The sequence below is a fragment of the Phyllostomus discolor genome, chromosome 2 (genome assembly GCF_004126475.2).
Source record: "Phyllostomus discolor isolate MPI-MPIP mPhyDis1 chromosome 2, mPhyDis1.pri.v3, whole genome shotgun sequence".
Lineage (NCBI taxonomy): Eukaryota > Metazoa > Chordata > Mammalia > Chiroptera > Phyllostomidae > Phyllostomus > Phyllostomus discolor.
In genome coordinates this window covers 9,042,953-9,065,715 of record NC_040904.2, presented here as the reverse complement: position 1 = coordinate 9,065,715, position 22,763 = coordinate 9,042,953, and the positions used below count along the sequence as shown (strand labels likewise).

Sequence of the window (22,763 nt, the reverse complement as noted above, 5' to 3'; positions counted from 1 at the left end):
GACCCCACACTGTGCTGGGGGATGGGGGGTGGGGGGTGGGGTCCCCCTCCACCTGCTGGGGCCTCCACCTGCCGGCTGTGGCACTATCTGGCGGATGTGTGAGTAGGAATGAAACGAGTGACTGGCAAAATCATCGTTGTTAAATAAACCTGTCCTGCCCTAAATGGGATGGCAAGTTTTAAAAGTAATTTTCAAAGAGGCCATGGACACGTACATGGCCCCCTCCCCCACAGGCAGGTGGCGATCAGCACAGTGGCCGAGAGGGAACGGTCACCCTTCACTCTGAGCCCATCGGCCTCCCGGACAGCAGTGTAAGACGGGCCCGCCGCCCCGGGAGCCTGAACGTGAAGTCACACCCTGCACAGTCCCGAGGGCAGCTTTCTCCCCGGGATACGGCCCCGGACAGCCCTGCGTCTCCCAGACGCAGCCCGCACACCCCGAGGAAAGGACGTGGGGCCAGAGGGACAAGGAGCCTTACCTGTTCCCGCCAGGCAGTCGCCCAGCTGCCACGAAGGGAACTCGATACCTAGTCACCGTTGCTGCTCCTCTCACTCAGCCCGCCGGCTCGCATGGGAGGAAGAGATGCTCCTCTCGGATATGCTGAGCCATGAAATGATTCAGCAGCACGGCAGTCCGGAGTTGGCACGGAAACGCAGCCCCGTGTGGTGAAGGCAGGCCGACACCCAGTGTGGGTGCAGGTGGGCAGCGCAGCTGATGCCAACACGCCGGCCGCGGCCAGGTCCCGGAGCTGCACCAGACACCGCGAGCCGCGCGGCTGTAATGCCCCCATGCCCTGTGCTCCATCCGGAACCACCCGTGTTAGGGGGTAGACAAGGCAACAGTCCTTTTCGTCTGCACCCAAGGGGAGAACGGGAGGGCCAAGACCGGCGTGAGGGGCAAGTGGGACCCTCGTCAGGTGTCCGGGGACTCCTGGCCACCTGTGCGGAGCTCAGCCCTTCTCACTGCGGTGTGTGCCAATCTGAGCCACGTTTTCTCTAAGGGCGGCCGTCCCGGGGTCAGCCTGGCTGGGACTCACCGCACACCAGCATGTGCGAGGTCCCTGCTCCATCCCGCCTCTAACACGCATGAGGTGTGTCGTGTGCACACACCTCTTCACAGAGCACTTTCACACGCGCCCTTGCCCAGCCTCACAGGCTGTGGCAGGGGGAAATCAGAGGAGGAGCAGAAGCCATGACCTGGAGGGGGGAAGTCACCTGCCAGAGCCACTGTCACCCATGACCTTGGCCTCAAGCCCACGGTGCGCCTCAGCACCTCCGCAGGGGAGAGAGCAGCCGCCCGTCATCTATTTGCACGGCCGGCCTTAACGGGATCGATGATGCCACTGTCGCATCTCACGGCGAGACGCAGCACCGTGACGTGTTAGCATGTTGGATATGAGCGTGAGAAAGTAAACAGAAACAAAAAGAAAGTATGAAGCACCTAGAAGAGTGTCATTCCTTCCCAATGCCACCGGGACGAGTGGAAGCAGCGAGAGCCTTTCAGAGGGCAAGTTGGCAACACAGGCCTAGAGTCTCCTGAACGTGCGGGCCCTCCGCGCAGCAGCCCACCCGCAGAACTGCCCTCGGGAGGCTGGCCGGAGCCGACCGGACAAGGACGGCCGCCCCAGTGGCACTGGGGAGGGAGAGGGCTTCAGCGCCCATCAGCAGGGAGGGCCGGCTGCACACGCCAACCGCCAGGTCGGGAGGCGAGTGTAACCCTCACGGCCTTCGCCCAGGGACCGGGGCAAGCGGCAGAGCTCAGCTGCGCACGGTGAACTGAAGAGAGCAAACCGCGGAGAGAGTGTGCAAGGAGTGAGTCTGTCCCCGTGTTCAACAACATGTGTGTGTGTGTGCGTGCACACATCCTCACTCACACTCAGGATAGGAAAACGCCTCCCAGCAAGGTGCCAGCCCAGCTGGAGGACGAGCAGGAGTTCACCCGGGAAGGGGAAAAGGGTGTTCAGAGAGAGGTGGAGAGATGCGTGCCCAGGTCCAGGGCAGACGCGGCCCGGGGAGGAGCCTGAAGCCCGGCTGTGGTGGGAGCGAGCGTGGTGTGTGAGGAAGAAGAGGGCATCCACGGAGCATTGGCACAGGGCATTAGAGCCAGGGTGGCAGGGGCCAAAGCCAGGCCGTTGCAATACAACTTCAGATTCACTGCAGGGGACACACTTGATGGGAGCGGAACTGCAGCACCGAGGCCTCCAGCGGGGACTGGGGTCACCCAGTGCAGCCTGTCTGGGGCCGGGGCGGGGGTTAAGTACGTGGCGTGGGAAGTAGCATCAGAGAGGTTCGGCCCGTGAGTGGACAGGGGTATAGGAGTGGGGGCCACAGAGGAAAGGGGGTCGCAGGCGCATCCCAGGGGTCTGGCTGAGATGCCAGTGGACAGTGACTCACTGCAGGAGACAGGAAGATGGGAGGGAGGCCCGGGGATGCCGAGGAAAGGGCAGGAGAGCACCTGCGGCCACCGGGGGCCTGGCCCAAGAGAAGGGGCCGCGGAGTCTGTGGGCCTGGGGTTGAGGAATCAGAACCAAGCGGGGAGGCAGAGTTGAGATCACCGCCCTGCAGGAGATCAAACAAGGGGGGACGGAAGACCCCCCAGCAGGATGACAACATTGGACAGACGGAGCCCCAAGGAGAACACCGTTGGGTGCCTAATCGTCATTTCCTTCACACATACTTCCCAGTTTTGAGATCTGACGTACTAAGATGTCATAATCATCTCCTCCCACAAACCATACTCTTTAACTCATTACGATCAACCACCTTTATAAAAAAAACCACGCTCTTTGTCACTGCTGTGCACCGCACATTGCATACAAACGGTAGTTGTTCAGCCGCAAGCAAAAGAAAAGTTACCCAAAGAAAACCCTTTAGACGGTGACAGAGTCTGCCTGCTCTAAGACGGCAGGAATCACCTGTTGTGTGGACGGGAGAGACGTGGACACAAAGTCAAGGTCATTGAAGACGAAATCTGAGACACGTCTTGCAGGTGTGTCCTGAACTGGTTAAAGCAGTTGTACTGGTGTCCCGGGAGTGCGAGGAGGGTCTTCCCCCCTTCGAATGCCTGGCACTTTCAGGCTGGGGTACCTCCCCGAAGTGAGTCATCACTTTAGTCACTGAGACCCACATGTACGACACTCCTTCGACTCTCACTGTTGCTTTATTCATCGCGATTTCTGTAGGCTCACCCAACCACTAGCAATTTCTTCAGTCTCGGAGTTTTATTTATTTTTATTTACTTTTTTTCTGCTCTGTCAACTGCATCTTTAGAAGTCCCCTTTGAGACTCCAGAAAATTAGCCTAAAGTGGTTCCAGCTCAGTCCCTCTCCTGGGACTCCTCACAGAAGCCCAGCCCCTCCAGGGGGGCTTTGCTCCATGAGCCCCACGGGAACCTGCATGCAAAGCTCCCCCAGATTTACAGTCTGCAACCCGAAGTTACAGAGCACTTGGGCGGCTAGCTTCAGGGGGTGACGGGCAGCAGAACAAGCAATGGAATGCAACCCCCCTGGAAATGTAGGCTTTGGTATCACGTTTGGTATTATTGTTTTGGTATCATCAGTTGCAGTGTGTAAAATAAGTACATTTAGAGATAAAAGAGGACATTGAAATACATGCAAAGCAAAGAACATGGAGCAAAAGAAAAGGCAGATTTGGAAAAAAGCAAAGAGAATTTTTAAGAATGAAAAATGTAACCATTGACATGAAAAGTGGAATAAGCAGGTTAAATACCAGATTAGACAGAGATGAAGATAGGGCTGGAAAACTGGAAAAGAAAGCCAAAGAAGTTGACATGAAAAGTGGAATAAGCAGGTTAAATACCAGATTAGACAGAGATGAAGATAGGGCTGGAAAACTGGAAAAGAAAGCCAAAGAAGTTACCGAGAATGCAGAAAAAAATGACTAAACCACAAGAATAAAAGTTTGAGAGGCCTGGAGGGTGGTGTAAGCCGAGTGCAAGGTAGGAGCAAAAGGCGGCAAAATGGTGCCTCAGAGTTCTCCAGAACTGCTGAAGGACACAAAGTTTGTCCCCAGGAAGCATAATGAATCCAAAGCAAAATGAATAAAAGACACCTGCTCTAGGCCGGTACCAGTGTGGCTCAGTTGGTTGGAGCACTGTCCTGTAACTGACAGGTTGAGGGTTCGATTCCCGGTGCGGGCACTTGCCTCGGTTGCAGGTTCCATCCCCGTTCTGGGCACAGGTGCCTGCGACCCTGGTCTGGGCACCAATGCCCGGTCTGTGCGTGCATGGGGCGGGGGGGCGGGGGGAGCAACTAACCGGGGCTTCCTTCTCACACTGATGCTCCTCCCTCTCCCTTCCTCTCTCTGTAAGAGCAATTTTTTAAAAATGTGCTCAGGTGACGATAAAAAAATAAAAAAAATAAAAATAAAAGAAATCTACTCCGAGACGCCACACATGTAAGACGGAAGAACACGGGGGCCAAGAGGCTCTCGGAGCAGCCGGAGAGGGAGCAAACCCCCCACCCGGGAAGGACAGGCCGCCGGCTCCCGCGGCACCGGCAGGAAGCCAGACACAGTGACGGGATGCAAGGCAGGGCCACACAGACCGTGGCCTGTGCCCACAAGGCAGCTGGAGTTAAAAGTTAACCTAAAACCCCCACTTGCTTAGAAAACAAAATGCCTTCTACCGCCCTCGTGGGTCAGAGTAACACAGAGAATGCTAAGCACCAAGAACTGAATGGTGAGGTCACCCCGCGCCAAAGGCACGCAGCCCCGCACCCCACGTTCAGCAGGACCCAGAAGGGCAGGCGCAGCCTTACAGGCTTCTGATGGAAATGCAGTCTGACCACGGAGGGACTCTGCTCGGGGAGGGGGGGAATAAAAAAGAAGTTAAGCTTTCAATTCAATAACCAGAGAGACCACGACAGGACACACTCGAGGGGCGTGGACAGCAGAAATCAATGACGCGGAGGCCAGGGGGGTGTGGGGGGTGGACACAAGGGAGTGGGTCCAGAGCCAACAGCACAGCAGCCCCCCCCTCTGCTGAGGCGAGGCGGGAGAAAGGGGGGCCACAGCCACTTGAGGAATGAAGAGGGGGACTCACCGTGAGGCGCAGGAGCAGAGCGTGCGTGGGAGGCAGCTCAGAGGCGATGCCCCTGGTTGCACCCTCCAGTGGTCCCTGGCTGGCTCTCAGCACGGGGAATGGATGCTCACCTCTGAGGCCAGGGTTAAAAAGAGTGTGACTTTCGCTTTCTCTTTCGGGAAGCCCCGAAAGGCGCTGGCTGCCACGGCATGCTCTGTCGGCCCCGGTCCCCCACGGCCACACAGCCAGGCCCACTCTCCTGTGCCCTCCCTCCCTTCTCACGTGGGCTGTGCCCACAGGACAGCACCTGCCACCTTCATAGCCTTCGGACTCACCAACCCGGCACCTGTGCATGGCCGGGGAGCCCCACTGCCCGCCACCACCACCAACCGGCACGTCACCAGACTCCCTGTCATCCCGTGGAGGACTGGCACTCGCCCCTCAGACGAGACGGTCCCTGGAAGGACCCTCACCAGCCCATCCCTGAAGTCCGACGGGCACTGGAGGGACGGCCTGGCCAGACACCAAGTCTGCGGCCCCCCCACGCTTCCTTTCCCCAGGCCCTTCCGGGAGTGACAGGCATTGGATGTGCTGTGGGAGAGCCACCAGCCGCCTGCTTTTCTTTCCTTGGGGGGTGACCCCCTCTCGGCTGCCCACGTCTGCTAGGAGGGGTCTCTATGTCTGGGTCACCGTCCCAGGGGGCGCAGGGCCCGTGTGCACCCAGTCCACGCTCCCGCCTGAGCGCGAGCAGCTGCCCGGGGCGGCGGCCTCAGTCGCTGCCGACCACACTCCCTGGGTTTCCTGATTGCGCGCGTGTGGTTCACGGGGTTATTGACACAGACGCTGGACTCCTGCCGGTCGGCCGTGTCTGCCGTTGTCTCTTCCACGCTTTTTTCAAGTATAACGTACACTTAGAAAGGTGCACACATCTTAAGTGCACAGCTCAAGCTCTCACAAACCAAACCCACCCACGTGACCCACTAGAAGGCTTGGCGCACTCCCTTCCCGCCCCCAGTGCACCCCTGGGCCTACCCTGACCCGGGGCAGCACGCCCTGGCTTCGCCTGCTTCTGCACTTCACATGCACGGATCGGGCCGTGCACACATCTCTGCCTCACGCCCTGCGCTCGGCACACCTGCAGCACCCACAGATACCTGCCGCCTACGGCTGCAGCTACTCCGTCTCTTTCCCATCGTGTGGATTCTATTTGACATGATATTCCACTGTGTGTATACGAGGTCTGTCCAGAAGGCGTCCAGCCATGTAGTATGAAAAATAGAGACACTTATTGAAGAAGATACAAGAAACATTGCACACAGGACAATGATGCCTCACTCTCCTTAAAAGTGGGCACCCTGGGACCTCGCACAGTTCTCCCAGTCACCATCAGCTGCCACATCGTATTTTCCTGAATCTTATCAATGGTCTGAAATCTCTTCCCTTTCAAAGGTGATTTTAGTTTCAGGAAAAGCCAGAAGTGGCAGGGCGCCAAATCTGGGCTGTAGGGGGGCTGAGTCACCTGGGGGATTTGATGTTTCACCAAAAACTCCACGTGAGACACGGCGCATGAGCAAAAGTGTTGCCATGATGACGGTGCCCATCGCCAGTTGCCCGTAGCTGGGGCCTTCTGAATTATCCCAACAGTTTCCGCAGAGGAATATTCAAGCCTAATGCAAAATCTGATGTAGATTCGTTGCTCCATTAGCACAGTCATTTTGAATACGACAGCCACACAGTACACATGTTCACTCAGTGGCACCTACCGCCACCACTGACGAGTACAGTGAAGTCGTCATTGTTCACATATGTGCGTTCCAGCCCACCCTCCTTGGCTGCCAGGCTACGTGGATGCTGCTCAAACTGTTCTCGTTACATTAATAGTGGCTGCACTGTTTCCAGACACAGCTCGTGGACCACGTTGGTCTTCCCCAGGACACGCCCACTGTAAAGAGCCTCCGTGGCCGTCCCGCCCGGGGTCCTGCCGCGTGCCCCAGGTCGGGCCTGCCCGCGAGACGGCCTCTTCTGCAGGTCCAGCCGCGAGGTCTCTGAAGCACTGGGCTTACCCTCGAGCCACCCAGTAGGCAGGCCAGCACCTCCCTGGGGCTACACTTTGGCATGTCCCTGGTGACCCATGGAGGTTAGTCTTTAACCTCTTTATGTTTCTCTCCATCCATCTGCCTCTGATCCGGAGAGGGGCAATGGGGCAATTCAGAGCCAAACACCTGTGTTTGCACCAGCACAACAAGGGCCCAGCATCCATTCACGCTTCCATTCAGCATCGTTGTAAAGGCCCAGGCAGTAAAATGGGGAGGGAGGGCGGTAAGGGCACAAGAACAAAACAGAGCCACCACCATTCCCAGACGATGCAGATGTCTGCACAGAAAACCCAGAAACGCACAAACCAATGACAAGAAACTGAGACTGCTAAGGCGACTTTCTGTACAACACCAACAAGGAGTTAAAGTTTAAAAATAAACCTTAGCCCTGGCTGGTGTGGCTCGGTGCACTGAGTGCAGGCCTGTGAACCAAAGGATCGCCGGTTCAATTCCCAGTCAGGGCACATGTCTGGGTTGTGGGCCAGGTCCCCACTGGGGGGCGCACAAGAGGCAACCACACATTAATGTTCCCTTCCCTTTCCTCCTCACCCCCCTTCTCTCTGAAAATAAATAAATTAATAAAAATAAACACCAAAAACACCACTTACAAAAGCAACAAAAACAATGAGGGAGCCTGGGGGGAAAATCTCGCCGTAGAGTCTAAGACAGTGTGTGGACTGTCACAGAGCCTAACTCCAAGTCACATAAGATCCTCCTTCATGGAGACATGTGCCCTCCCGTGCACTGCAGGGCGGCCGAAGAGCAGGAGGATGAAAAACACCCCCAAACAGATCCACAGAGTCAATGCCATTTCAACTAGAACTCGGACACAATTTTTCATGACACTTGACAAGCTGATTTTAACATTTACGCAGAAAAGCAGAGAGTGAGGGACAGCCAGGCTCTGGAGACCCAGGGAAGGACGTCCAGACAGCAGGGCAGGTGGGGAGCCGAGCGGCAGGATGCTGCCCACGCAGACGCACCGACCAGTGGGACAGACAACCAGGCGGAGGGGGCCTGGGCACCGTGGGTCCTCGGGGGAGGGGACCCACTAGCTGAGGACGGGTGTGGGGACAGGAGAAAGCCAAACTCCCCACTTCTGCCACCCACAGTCCACTCCAGGGGCGCAGGGACTTCAGTGGGGAAGGCAAACTTGAAAACTCCTACACGAAAATACGGGAGACCCCAGGGTTGGGAAGCACTTCTTAGCAACACTCGCAAGGCATTACCCATAAAGGAAAGCTTTAACTCTACATTAAATAATTTCTGCTCATCAGAATAAAGTAAAAAAAAAAAAAATTAGACGCAGCTGGGACAAGGCATGTGATGCGCACGTTACAACACAGGATTAGGATCGCAGCTGGGTGAGGAAGCATGGCGAACGGAACCGCATGTCAGGAATGCAAGCGAAAAAGACACGGCCCGGTGGGCGTGGGCGGAGGAACCACAGAGGAGGAAACACGCATGGCCCGCAGCTGGAAGCAGACGCCCAGCGTCCCCGTCCTGGAGGAGGAAGCGAAGCCACAGCTCAGACACCATGTTCGCATTCATCCTGTTGGCGAAAATCAGTGACAGCAGCAGGGGCTGCAGGGGCTGCAGGGCCCGAGGGCCCACCATACACACCGTAGGGGGCTGTGCAGTGTGGGACAGGCGTCCGGGAAACAGCCCGGCACCGCCGCGTGAGCTCTAGCGTGTCTGCCCTGCTGCCGGGTACACGGGACGCTCCCCGTGCACCGACAGACGGCAGCCGCAACCGACCGAGGCCAGGAGTGCCTGCCGCTGAACGAACGGACGCTCTGTGTAAACGTCTTCACGGCGATCGGGAGCGCCTCCTGCATGCTCCTGGAAACCTGGCGTCCCCTTGCTTCCCGGCTGGCCGACCTGCTCCCGGCCCCACCCTCTCTCTCCTGCACCTGTCGCCCCAGAACCCCAGCTTGTTTCCAGCTACCGAGCGAGACAGGGACGGCAGCTCCTTGGTTTTCGCCTGCAGGGAAAGGCGCGGGTTTCTGCCATTTGTTTCCTGCGACTCTGGCATGTATCTGGGACGTGCCAGTTGTATCCCCATCGGTTAGCTCAGTTACTTTGTTTCAAACAATGAAGCAAATATTTCAGACCAGAGGTTGTAACAATAGAGGCCTACAGGCTGGATTCAGGCAGGAGCGTTTTTGATTTGCCTGCACGGTCTGTTAAAGATACTTGCGTATAAACCCCAGATTTCTGGCTTGTCGCAGCAGGCCAGAGACCCGTCAGCTCTGGGCCTGCACCCGCCTGGTTGTGCCGGCTGGGGGGTCAGGGCTGGGGTCAGGGCTGGGGTCAGGGCTGGGGTCAGGCAGCCGTCTCTGCCATGTCGCTGGCTTACCTTCCTGCCCAGCCCCTGTCAGGATCTGCGTTTACGACTTTCACATACACTAGCTTTGTCCCCCCAAAACCAGACATGGGTACGCCCAGTAACTCTCTAAAACTCGAAGGGAAGAAGGGAAAGGGAGAAGCAGGCGCGGCTCCAGGACAACACCGTGCTGGTCTGGAGCTAGAACTCACCTGCGGGCCACGGGTGCGTTTGCTCCCAAACGTTCTAGAACTCCAGTTATATGGTAGCACGGGCCTCGGTTTAGAAAACTGCGGACAGTGTTTGCACGGTGACAAGTGCGTGCCGACCTCTGCCACCTGTGTGGAAGCACCTGCTTCTCTTGCCGGGACACTCAGACAGCGCAGGAAGGGGCCAAGTGTCAGCTTAAAGAGACCCGCCCTGACCATGGACTTTCTCCAAAGCCAAACTGAGCATCACCAACGCCGTGCGCCTGCTAACCGCGGAGATTATTTCCACTGTGCCTGCCCGTTTTCGTGGATTACCGAGTCACTAGACCTGGTCTCTCAGGAAGCCGCAGAGCTCTGTCACTCAAACCCCACTGAGAGGACCAGCCACATGGTTCAGGGAGGGGGGAGCCTGCAGCCTCCAGGATCCCCCAGAGGGAGCTCAGACAAGGGGCGCTCATGCAAGGCTGGGCTGTGTCCTGGCCTGAAGACCCCGGGCAGAGGCCCCTCCCCAGGCCTCCACCCTTCCCGGTCCCCTCAAGGGGTCACAGCTGAGCATGGCGGGCCCTGGGCTCTTCTACCTCCTCCTGCCCTCTCCCGTCAGCCTCCACAGCGGACTCCCCATAACCCTCCTGGCCCCCCCTCCTTGACACCCGCCCCCACACTGAGGCAGCCTTCGCATGAGAAAACTGGGCAAAAATTCCTGCTGTCGGACTGCATTTTGCAAGGTCTACCGATTGAGTGATTTCTCTCTGAACACGAGGATTATGTGCATCTTCCTAGTCAAAGGTACATTCCCTCCTTCATTCAATCAATCACTCCACTTAGACTAGGACAATAGTCTAGATTCGAAATCAATCTATGGAGAGGTTCACGCAATCATCAGCAGTTTCTTTTGTCAATGGACAGTTCTTCATGTTCATCCTACCTGCTGCCTAATGAAAAGCTGAGCCCAATGAATTTACATAAAGTAAATTTCTACTCTTCCCGGTGCATCTTGTCTGGTGCCTCTTTCTGTCATCTCAGACGGGCTCTCCCGACCCCCACCCGCCACGCACCGCCCCCTGCAAGCGAGGAGTGCGTGAATGAGTGCTTCTGTGAGGCCAGTCTCGGTTTCTAAAATTCGGGTTTTCCAGACACTGAGTTTTCCGAGCACCAGGGAGATTTGGATTCAATCGCACCTCCGTTTGGGATCGAGATTCACTGCTTGCTCTCCAAGCGACCCTGGCCCGGCCCACCCGCCTCGGCCTCTCCTCTGAGTAACGGGGCAACACCACTGTCCTTGCAGCATGCTGTTTTGAAATCACACAACAAAATAAGCACCTAAAATGCCTGACTGTTGCAAGAATTGTAGCCGCGGTTAGGAACACAACACACAAAGCCTAAATTACACAGGAGGGGACACGTTTCGTGGTGGCATATACTCGGGAAGTTTTCAGGTCAACAGACCACGTGATGGAGAGAGCAAGCCGCCACCTCTGGCGCTCCGGAGCCCGGCCCCTCGCCTGGCCGGCGCCCAGGGGGCAGCCGGTCCCCGTGAGCCACGGGTCTGGGCAAGGGCCTCCCTGGCAGCAACGTTCCCTGCCGCTTGTGCTGGAAGCCGTGTCTGCCATCCTTCACGGCCGGCTCCGTCCTCCCGCTTCCTCTGGGGAGGGATCCAGACGCCGCACATGAATGATGCATGGCCGGCCAAGGCGCCCGGGGACAGGCCTCTGGCCAGGGCCGCGCCGCCCAGGCAGGGGCACCCAGCCTCAGCTGCGAGTCCTGACCCACGACACAGAGCACTTGGCCAGGAGGAACTCTGCCTGTCACATGCCCAAGGACGCGTGTTTCCTTCAGTTTGGTGACACTGGCCTCTAACACGTGTCTGCAACCCTGCGAGGCAGGTGGGCTGGGCCAGGGTCGCTCGCCAGGGCCGCCGCAGGACCCGGGGCCACCACAAACCCCAGGACCACTCAGAGACTTCGGGCCCACGGTGAACACTCAGCCAACTCGCCCCCCCACTCCGCTCCGCTCCCCCCTGCAGACAGACACGCGGACGGCCCCCGGGGTTAGCAGTGTTTCGGTCTCCTGCGCCTTGCTTGATAAGGACAATCAAACACGGGGAATTCTTCCAAGTAACCAGACGGAAGACTGTCAGAGGATGGACCACGGATGCATCAAGGCCTAAAATGCTGCCTTTTAAAATTAGTAACGTAGGGCTAATTTTAAAATGATCATCAAGTGGTTTTAGGCACGACAGGTCAGAGGTCAGTCACAGTCCTTCCCCTTTACCATCGGAAACGGCCCATGTAAAACCTCCAGCATTCTTCAGCTGACCAAAGAGTAATTTCCCAAAGTAAAACCCATAAATTTCTGAGCAGCCGTCTTACGAAATTTACTGCACTGTAAATTTTCTTAATGAGAAGACTAAGCAATAAAGATCTCAGTTCCACAAACCGTTCAAAAAGAAAACAAATGTCACCAGTCTGCCCGACGCTTTGCTCTCTCAACATCAGTCAGCATCAGCTTGTGACGGTCAAGTATTAGGAGCTTTTGACAAGGCCAGGGCGCAAAGACAAGGATGGGAACAGGAGCCACTGCTTTCACCACAGGTGCGCCGCCAGGGACAAGGGGCAACGTGCTACAGTGGGGGGCCGGCCCCCTCTAGGGCCTCCCGTTAAGCCAGGCTGAGGGTCCATGGAAGGTGTGTGTTTCGGGGTCAAATGGGACCGGACAAACTACCCAGACCCTCCCTGCCAAACCCCCAGTAAATCTGGCTCTTCTCAAACACGTGTTTTTCATGTCCCTTGTTTGTAAGGATTTCCGGGGTTCCCTCCCTCCCTGATGTCGCTGGAGACAAAGGTTACCGACTTCTAGCGGGCTGATGGGCCTGAGGAGACGGGAGTCCCAGCAGCTTAGATTAAATTCTCACCGCACTGATCTGTGACCTTCAGCAGGTAACCGACTCTCACCGTTTTCACAGACCACTCTGGACAAGATCAGAGTCTGATCAGAGGTAACCCATGCCAGGGGCTAACCAGGTGTGTCGGGACCCCCTGCTGGTTCATGGGGAAGGAGGAGTGAAAGTGGTCACTTTGGTGGATGCTCTTTTTCTAACTTCCAAAATAAAACAACTTCCAATGTGTCTCCGCCGCCCTGGCACGCCAGTAGGAGCACAGACACAGGGGGGATCCCTGCCAGCGAGTGGAGTGGGCCAGCTCAGGGACGGCAGCAGCACCACCCCCTCCGCCGCCCCGGGCGGCTTCTAGAACCAGGACTCCGCAGTTCGAGGACCCCTCCTGAGTCCGCCCGCAGCATCCACAGTGCTGACGTGGGCCCTGCTCTTGCAAACACTGCAGGCGACTGCTGAGACGCAGGCTTCTTGGCTGAGATGCCCGGGCAGGGCCCCCGCAGGTGGGGTGACCAGGGGCTCGAGCCAAGCACATGAAGTTTGGCTCAGAACGTCAAGGCACCTACGCCTCCCAAGGCCGAGGAGAGGCCCTGGGCCCGCTGAATGTCAGTCACGTGCAGCTTCTTTTTGAAACAATGTAATCCAGACAATTTGTGAGCCTCACCAAGAAATGGATACAGAAGTGGACTGGAACGGGCTAACTCTGAAACTTTGGCGTGAGGGGTGGGGAGAAGGGAAGGGACAGAGGAAGGGGCAGGGAAGAGAAAGCAAGGGAGCAAATTAGAGAATGGCCAGGGTCTGACCAAGACCTCTTAGGAAGCTCTTACAGGAAGAATGCTGATAAGCAGCCCCCAAATGAGCATGGCTGGCCCGCGGGGGCTGTAACTGAGCACACGGGGGGGCCTTCTGGGTTAGAGGTAACCGCCCGGCCCATCAGCACCGGCCCCCCCTCGCAGGTCTGGGCCCTCTCTGGGATGATTTTCACTTTTCATGTAGGTGGCCACTTCTCCTTCCAACCTGTCTCAAGGCCAACAGCCCTCATTTTTCCTTCTCCTAGATCACATTCCCTATGAAAAGACACCCAACTGCTCAAGGATTCCCTTAGACAAGACTTAACATTATGCTTAAAAAAAAAAAAAAGGCCTGGGGAGCCATTTATTAAAAAAGCATTTTTTCCTATGTCACTGAACTTCTCTCAAAGTTAAAAAAAAAAAAACTGCACAATTTTTCAAGGTAGCACCAACTGCTCATAATCCTCTGGTCCTGGGGATCTGAAGCTCAAAGGGTCCCAGGAGCTCTGGGTGGCCCTGGGGTGCGGGTGGCTCCCTCCCCAGGGCCCTGTCTGGGATTATGGACCCATCACCTGACTGGAACCCTGGAAATTCATAGTCAGCCTTTGGTCCAAACCGAAACTCAGCAAGCCCCTCCCTTGCAGTACACCTGCGGCCCTCCCCCCGTCAGCACCCCCTCCCCCTCCCCGCGCCAGCCCGCAAAGAGTGAAACCAACCCGGGTGCCGCATGTGCTGGGTCCGGGAGGAAGGGTACACCCCGCGGGTCCCGGGTCACCAGCTTCGTCCACACGGGAAGGGGTGGGGGGCGCGTGGCATCCGCGATGGAGCACATCCTCCACCCCTGGAAGTCCGGGGTGAGGGGAGGGGGTGGCGCGCCCTCTGGCCAGCCACCAAGCCCGCCTTGGGTGTCCCCTCCCTGGGCCCAGCGCACTCGGTGCAGCGACCGCGGCAGGCAGGTGGGAAAGTGGCCTGGGCCTCTGCTGGGCAAGGCCCCGGGGAGGACGGGGGTGGTGGGGCGAGGGAAGGACCCGGGCCGCGGACCCCTCAGCCCCCTCGTCCCGCAGGCCCCGCGCCCCGGTGGCGCGCCGCTGGCCCACTGCGGCGGGGCCCCGGGGCGGGAGGGGGCGACCTCAGGCGGCGGGGCTGGGGGCCGACCTCGGGCGGCCGAACGGGGACCCGACCTCCGCAGCGGCCGCGCCGCTCACCTGCTCGTCGCGCGCGTGGCCCCGGCGTTGCCTCCGGGCCGCTCCGGCCTGCGCTCCGGCCCTGGGCGCCCGGCCCTGCGTCGGGCCTCAGCGAGTGCGGCGCCCGCCGCCCCCGGCCCCCATCCCCCCGCCCGGCCCGCCGCCCTCCGCCCTCGGCCGCGCCGCCCCGACACTTCCTGTGCGCGCCGATCCCACAGTTCCGCCGGCGCGCGGGGCGGGGGACACGCGGCGGGGGGAGGCGACACGGGACGCGCCGTGGGGGGAACAGGAGACACGCAGGGGCCTCACGCCGGGGGACAGGGGAGCACTCAGGGGGCCAGGGGGCGTAGAGTGCCGGAGAGCACGCGGGACAGGAAACGGGGCGAGGGGCACGGCGTGGGGTGGGGGCAGGGCGGGCGCCGGCTGAGAAGGGACCTGCCGGGCCCTGTAACGGACACGCGGGCAGGAGGAACGACGGGATCCGGGAGGAGGGCCACGTGGGGTGTGGGACTCTTGAGGTCCGTGGAGGGGCCTGATTAGGGGCGCAGGGACGCGAGCCTGCGGGGGCACCGGCGCCCTTACCTGACTTAGGGCCAGGGGCACGGCGTGGGGGGAGGGGTCAGGCAGATGGGGGCAGGAAGACAGCACCGTGGGCCCTGCGACCCCTCCTCGACTCGCCCTACCTCCCCGGGAAAATCTCCTGAGGGCCCTGGGGGTGTTTCCGGGCATGAGCTCCCCCTCCCGAATCCTGGTGGCGGTCTGAGGTTCACCACGCGGGTGGCGGCCCGGTGGGGAGCGCCCTGGGAGCCTTGGCTCCGCTGGAGGTTCCACTTTCAGACCCACGTGTGTGCGGTGTCCACTGACTTATAGCTGACACCGGCTTGCTGCGTTGTATTGGCTTTTGACCCTGGAGGAAGTTCCCCCACTGGGGGGAGGGGTGGCAATGGCCCTGAATTGGCCTTGCTAGGCCAGCCGCTTGTATGTGGTCACTGACCCCTAGGCCAGCCCCTTGCCTGTGGTCAGTGACCCCTGTCCTCTCCTGGCCTGGCCAAGGGGCGGGGGGTGGGGGGTTCCTGCATCCGAACAGGGCGCCTGCCCTGTGGAGGAGCCAGCAGAGGGAGCAGCCAACAGCACTGTCCCCAGACGTCCTTGTCAACCGATGGCTACTGCAGAGGGTCATCTCCATGTGGCTTTCTCTGCCTGATACCTGGACGAGACCCGATGCCTGCTCAGGGCCTCGGGGCCTCAGGGCCACCTGTTCCCCCGGAGCTTGAACAAGTTTCATCTGAGAGCTATTTAAAAACACCAGGTGCCGGGGTTACTGCTGGCTGTGCCTGATTGGAAGCCTCCTCGAATTATTTCTCAAAACACCTAGACGAAAATAAACATAGGCGCACCTGCCCTACTCACAAGTCCCTCGCTGTTGAAATAAAAAGCTGTGGTTCGTCGCGTTCATGGAAATGGAGCGTTTGTAAGAAGACCTCGGACCCTGCCCAGCCCCTCCCAGCCCCCCTCCTGCAGAGGGACCCCGCCAGCTCCGGCAGCTGTGCGCAGGGGAACATCCCGACAGCACGGAGTCACGGAGACCCTGCGAGCAACCCACAGAGGCCGGGTTAAGTACACTCCAGAGTAGTCGAATAGTATTTTAAATGTAAGACACTCCATAAATTTAATGCGGCAACCCTGTGCTTGCTATTACATAATCCCTACGACGTAAGTTAAAACCCAGGAGAAGGGGCAGATCTACGGGGGCGCTGTGACCCCTTTCCTGGGTCAGGAAGCAGGACACGGGTTCACGTGGGCAGCAGACTTCAAGGAGGGCGGACCCCGCCCGGACATGCGTCCACCTGGGCGGGGGGTGGGGGGAGCAAGCCTCGGCTGTGTGCTAGGCGGTGATGTCAGGTCAAGTTCATCATGTGCACACATGTTTATAATTACTTGTTAAAGCTAGTCAAAAAGCACCTCGTCGTTTAGATATTTGATGGCCTCTTTGCAGTTGGAGCTTTTCTATCAGAAAAACAAAAACAAAAAAACATTGCCTGGGTCTCAACAGCGTGAAGCAGGAGCCAGTCTCCATTGGGTCAGAATCTGTGATCACTCATGCCCGACCCGAGCAGGCGCTGGCCTCTGGAAAAGCTCATCTGAACGAAGGAGCCAAGGGGACGTTGCGGCAGAACTTGGAAGTCCGCCAGCCAGCCCTCCGCCGCTGGCCGAGCCCCTCGGTGCTCGGACTGACAGGGACGGGGTCGTTGTCGCTCAGGTGTGTTGAGATGCACCTACTATGTGCGTGCATTTCAGCTACTTACGGAAACAAGGCCTTGGGTGGAGACTGCAGGTGCCCATTTTACGGTTGTGGACACTGAGGCACCGCAAAGCCGCCTAGCTTTCCCAGCAGGATACAACTGGCGGCAGAGACCCCTGGCCCGGCCACAGGGCCGGAGCTTCTCCCAACCCCAGGAGTGACGGATGCTTTCTTATCAGGAGAGAAACTCGGGTTCCCAGTTGCCTAAGTTAAAATGGGGAAAGGAACCTGGCTGGCGTAGCTCAGTGGATTGAGTGTGGGCTGCAAACCAAAGTGTCACAGGTTCGATTCCCAGTCAGGGGACATGCCTGGGTTGTAGGCCATGACTCCCAGCAACTGCCCATTAAGGTTTCCCTCTCTCTCTCTTTCTCCCTCCCTTCCCTCTCTAAAAATAAATAAATAAAATCTTTTTAAAAAATGGGGAAAGGGAAATCCTTGCCCAGAGTGTTGGCGACACGGATTTGTAGAGTGAGGGCATTTCTGCCGTGAATGAGAAGGAAAGTAGCATCTAAGTGCCATCATGAGTGTGAGCTGGGCCCTGGGGCAGGGGCACCTGGTTCGAGATTTCTAATTCTCAGAGCAAGCTGGCCGGGCTCCCATGTCTCAGGTAGGTAAACCGGAGCCCCAGAGGCCATCCCAAGGCCAAATGGCAGGCAGCTGCCCACCCCCGAGCCCACAGGGGCTCTGCCAGCTCTGAGACCCTCCGTGGAGCACCTTCCCACCAAGGTTCATCCAGGGGCACAGAGGTGTGGGTCTGGGTGGGTCCCGGGAGAGCACGCCAGCTGGCAGGTGACCCCAGGGAAGGCTTCCCAGGGCAGCTGGGCACGGACATCGGGCTGCTGCCACCGCCCGGGGAACTCAGAGCCAGCCTCCAGCTGAACTGTGACCTTGGACAAGGTCGTTGCCCCTTCAGGTCTTGGTTTCCTTTTCTGTAAAACAAGGAGGTTCCCATTTGGGACTTCTCTGAGTCCCGAGAATAGGCCGAGAGAGCCGTGACCCCGGGGTCACTTCAGGCATTTTTAACAGTCTAAAGGGAACTTTACATTTACCCAAGATACAAAAATATACCGCAACCAAAGATAACTTTGCTGGAGATGTCTAAGTCTGGCACATGAACACTGATCTCAAATGGAGAGATGTTATTACATGCTTTTGAATAACACATAACAGGAAAACAATGATAAATGCAATTGTTCGGGAGACACAGCGCACTGTTGAGAAATCCCCCAGCCCTGTCAGCTGAGAATACGGGGACGTGGTGCACAGGGGGCTGGAGACAAGCCTGGCCTGATCAGCCTGGAGGTCCAAGTCAAGGTCACGAGAGCAGCAGAGGCCAGTGCCCTGCCGAGGACGGATGGCAGGCAGACACGCGGCACGTGGGGAGGCTGAGCGCGCAGGGCTCGAACCCGCTGCCCTCGAGCTGGCTGTGAGCGCAGGTGCGCCATTCCGCACCAGTGCCCTGCTCGCTCTGCACTCAGTCACTGCTGGAGGCAGTTGTCGCCATGTGGGGCCTGAGGACCCGTGACCTGAGCACAGGGCCTGCTTCGCCCAGAGTCACTGAGCCATCGTCAGCACCCTCTTAAGTGAGTCCCACAGAAGAGTCAGGGATGCCCGAGAGCAAGCGCAGCTGGGCCAGAGGGCAGGCTGAGGGGCAGCGGCATGGGGGCCAGAACAGGGCTGTGGGGTGCAGCCTGAGCCCCACCCCCCGCAGCTCGAGCCAGTCGGAGCAGACAGGGTGCTGGGACCGGACGCCCCTAACAGGCCGTCTGTGCTCTGAGCCTCTGCCGGCTGCATTGGGTTGGAGGCTTCGCCTACCCAGTCCTGCCCCCTGTACCTTTCACAAGCATTACACTGCCCTCCCCGACTCTGCAGACAGAGGCAGGCCTCTGGTCCTGGGTCTGTCAATCACTGATGTGCTTGTACAGGTGGGAGTGGCTGCCCTGGGCGGGCTCTTGTCCACAGAGCCGTGGGCCGGAGACACGCAGCACACAGGACCTCTCAAAGGACAGTTTCTCCCTGCCTCGCCCACCCCACCTCACACATGCATGCGCACAGCAAGCAAAAACTATAATTTTTTTTCTCAGCACAATTTTTTTTCAAATGTTCTCTGGGATTGAAAAAAAAAAGTACATGCTGTTTCTAAAAACCCACCTGTTCCACCTCCGTGTTACTCACACCTGTGGGAAAAGGCTGACCCACCCCCCCCGCCCCCGCCCACAGGCCCACGGGGCTAATTCCTGAGACACAGGAAAAGGCGCTACTCAGGAGTGTCCTCAGTGGGATCAAGGAAATGCTCCCAGGAACCAGATAGCCCAGTGCGTGGGCCAGCACAAAGGGGAGGGGTGGCTCCACGGCTTTGCAGGGGAGCAGAGGGATAGTGAATGCCCCAGGCGTAGGGGTTTAACCTAGGTGCAAGGTGATTGGACTGGAAATAAAGTGAGTAAAATCCAAATATTCAGAATAACAGAAGAGTTGTTTTTGGGGAAAAAAAAAAAAAGAAAGACAAGTGCGCATAAGCTCCCTTGGACCGCACAACGCCCGCTCCGGCCCTGGCGACAGAACTGGGCTGCCCACCCCCAGGGCAGTGGCCACGGGCCCGGCGTCACGCGGAGACACCCTTTCCGCCGCAGTTCTCACCCGGCCGGTCCCCTTACCTCCTCGCTCACGGCATTACACGGAACAAACCAAAGCAAACAGACAAACCACCAAACCCTGATTCATTGGCATCAGGATGGGCTGCAGACTGAACCTCACTGTTGCAAAATAAATCCATGGTTCCTCTTTTTTCCGCAGGGCAAGTCAGGGCTCGGGGTTTTGCCTCCGGACACAGAGTGGTTGGAGGGGGGCACGGCGTGGGCATCCCCCCTCCAGGAGGCCCCTGGAACTTACTGTGGCTCAAGTGGTTCACGCCAGGGACAGAGACAGGGTTCTTCCAGGTGAAGCTGGTCGCCCTGCCGTTCTGGGCCTCAGTTTACTACTGCATGTTCAAAGAGCACTAATGAACCCCCTCCCTGGGGCTCATCAGTAGGGTCTCTGGGAGCACCAGGTGAGTCTGCACAGGGAAAGGCTCGAGGTTTCTCTGCAACCCTGGTCCCCGCCGTCCCTCACCTGCCCCACCACCACCCAGGGACCTTCCGGCCCCGCCCCCTGCTCAGTCTCCCCAGCATCATCCTTCCACCGGGGGTCCTGTCACTCTCTCCCAGCCAGCCTGCTCATTCTCCTGGGGACTGTCTCCTAGCCTGTGACCCCACCAGGGCCCCAGCACGGGCGCTCCATGAGGATGGTGCCCACCTGGCCCCTGAGCTGCGCCTGGCGCCTGCAAGGCACCCACCACCATCTGTGCACACAGGCTCTCGCCCCTGGAAGGCTGTGCAGCCAAGTGCACCCGTGGGGACCTCTGGGTGGCGGGCCTGCAGGGGGCAGCACTCTCTCAACTACTTGCCTTGGTCTGTTAGGGCCGCAGGCAGGGCAGCCTAACAGCTGGAACGGTCCCACGAACCAGAGGTCTGCGGCCGTTGTGCGGGCTGTGGGCGGGGCTGATTGCCCGAGGCCTCCCACGTTGGTGTGTAGACAGCCGTCTCCTCCCCTCCGCGTGTGTCTGCGTCCCAGTCTCCCTTTCTTGTAAGGACACTGGTCTTGTTGATTAGGGCCCACCCCATGACCTCAATTAACCTCAGTTACTACTTGAACGGGCCCTCCCCAGCTCCAAATAACATGCATCCCATTCAACACGTGTTAAGTGCAGGCCTCACTGTGCACGCTTGGGGTGGCCCAGTCCCCCAAACGCTTGGCCCGTGATGTGTGTATTCTCCCTCTCTCTCCCTCTCTCTCCTTTTTTCTATTTTTTACAATGCACGTGTATTCCTTAGGTAATACAGAAAGGCTGTGGGCTGCCCAAACTCGGGATGAGAGTGGGCCCCGGGCTGTGCTGTGGGCAGAGGCAGCTCCCTCCCTGGGGCCCAGCAGGCCCCAGGCATGCACCCTTGTCCCTGTGAGCATGCCCCCTGCTGGGCACAAACACGAGCTGATCTACGACCAAACCCCAATGACTAAAGCAGCAGGTGCACCCTGGGAGTCAAGCCATCTGATAGACAGCAAGGCCGGCAGTCCTGTTTTATAACCTGCCTGACGGGGAGGTCGTGGTTTCAGTGCCATTTCGCCCTGATGAAGATGAGGTTTAGATTTCTAAGGTCCCCCCTGTGGCCCCTCCACATGCACCAGATGCCTCGGGGGACACACTCATCCCCCACTCTGCCCCCCCGTCCTGGGCTCCGGCTGGGGTCTGCTCAGTGGCGGCCTCCTGCCCATCTTCTTCCATTACCTGCTTCCACATGGCTGGGCCCTGCCCTGCCTTTGACTGCCATTATTCAAGAAAACAGGAACTGGCCCTGGCTGGTGTGGCTCAGCGGAGGGGCACTGGCCTGCAAACCAAAAGGCCACTGGTTCGATTCCCAGTCAAGGTACCTGCCTGAGTTGCGGGCCAGGTCCCCAGTTGGGGGCCTATGAGAGGTAGCGGACTGATGTTTCTCTCCCTCCACTCCCCTCTCTCTAAAAATAAATAAATAACATCTTTTTAAAAAACTTGAAACAAAAATGAAAACAAGAAGTTGCATCAAGGCCCTGGCTGGCATAGCTCAGTGGATTGAGCGCGGACTGGGAACCAAAGTGTCCCAGGTTCGATTCCCAGCCAGGGTACATGCCTGGGTTGCAGGCCATGGCCCCCAGCGACCGCACATTGGTGTTTCTCTCTCTCTCTCTCTCTTTCTCCCTCCCTTCCCTCTCTAAAAATAAACAAATAAAATCTTAAAAAAAAAAAAAGAAGTGGCGTCAAGCGAGTGTCTATGAAATGTCTGCTCCCAAACAGGCTGGAGTGTCTTTCCAAGTGCCAGGCCAGTCAATGACACCCCAGCCACCAGCCTGGCTGGGCCTGTTCCTCAGGACAGGGGACCTGGGGTCATGCCTCCAGCGCGGGCTCAATTTCTGTATCCAAACACCGGTCGTCTACCTGCCACGCCCAAGGCCCCTGCTGCCCCGTTCCCGTCAGACATCTCTGCTGTGCAAGCCACACGGTGAGGGCCACCCTGTGCCACATTTCCTCCAAGGCGGCCCTTAGCATCTGCCCCTCGCCCCCACGGGAGCAGGCACAAGTAGCCCCAATGACGCTCAGTTCCTGCCATCAAGGGGTGGGCTTCTCCCCCAAGACCTTGACCCCGAGATGCTCTTGCAATTTGCTTCGGCCAATGGGACTGCAGCAAAGGTAGTGGAAGACGTGGCTCTGAATAAAGCCACTGAACTGTACACTTAGAAGTGGCCGAAATGATACTTTTATGTTATATAGGACTGGATTTTTTATATTGTGCTATTTTTTAATTTTTATTTATTTTTTTAGATTTTATTTATTTATTTTTAGAGAGGGAAGGGAGGGAGAGAGAGGGGGAGAGAAACATCAATGTGCAGTTGCTGGGGGCCATGGCCTGCAACCCAGGCATGTGCCCTGAATGGAAATCAAACCTGCGACACTTTGGTTCCCAGCCCCCGCTCAATCCACTGAGCTACGCCAGCCAGGGCGGATTGGATTTTTTTAAAGGAGTGATGTTAAAAGATCTTGCATATGGACAGGGTTTGTTGTCTTGTTGTTCTTTGCAAGCGGGGATCCCATCACAGGAACGGCCAGCTGGTGGGTGCTGCCAGGCATACGGCAAGTCGCCTGTCGCCCCAGCCAACCGCCAGTCTCGAGAGTGAGGCCACCGACGCCAGCTGGCTCCAGGTGCCGGCCACCCGGCCGAAACCAGCAGGAGAGCCACTCAGCTGAGCCCAGCCTGACTGCCAGCCCCCGGCATCAAGGGCTGAAGAAATGGTTATTTGAAGCCGTCAGTGCTAAGGTTCACGGCGGTTCGCCCCCCAGCTAGAGATGAGCTGAGGCCC

The 22,763-nt window shown here is 58.1% G+C and overlaps 1 protein-coding gene across 2 annotated transcripts in view; it reads right to left on the bottom strand.

The window, feature by feature from the left end:
- Positions 1-14,700, bottom strand: part of AGPAT3 (1-acylglycerol-3-phosphate O-acyltransferase 3) — an 83,426-nt gene extending 68,726 nt beyond the window's left edge. Inside the window, exon 1 of one of the 2 annotated variants that reach the window (XM_036017482.1) lies at positions 14,558-14,700. The gene's annotated coding sequence lies outside the window, so the exon portion shown is untranslated. The remainder of the gene's footprint in view (positions 1-14,557) is intronic. The other variant, XM_036017483.1, reaches the window with a different exon arrangement.
- Positions 14,701-22,763: the final 8,063 nt, after the last annotated feature.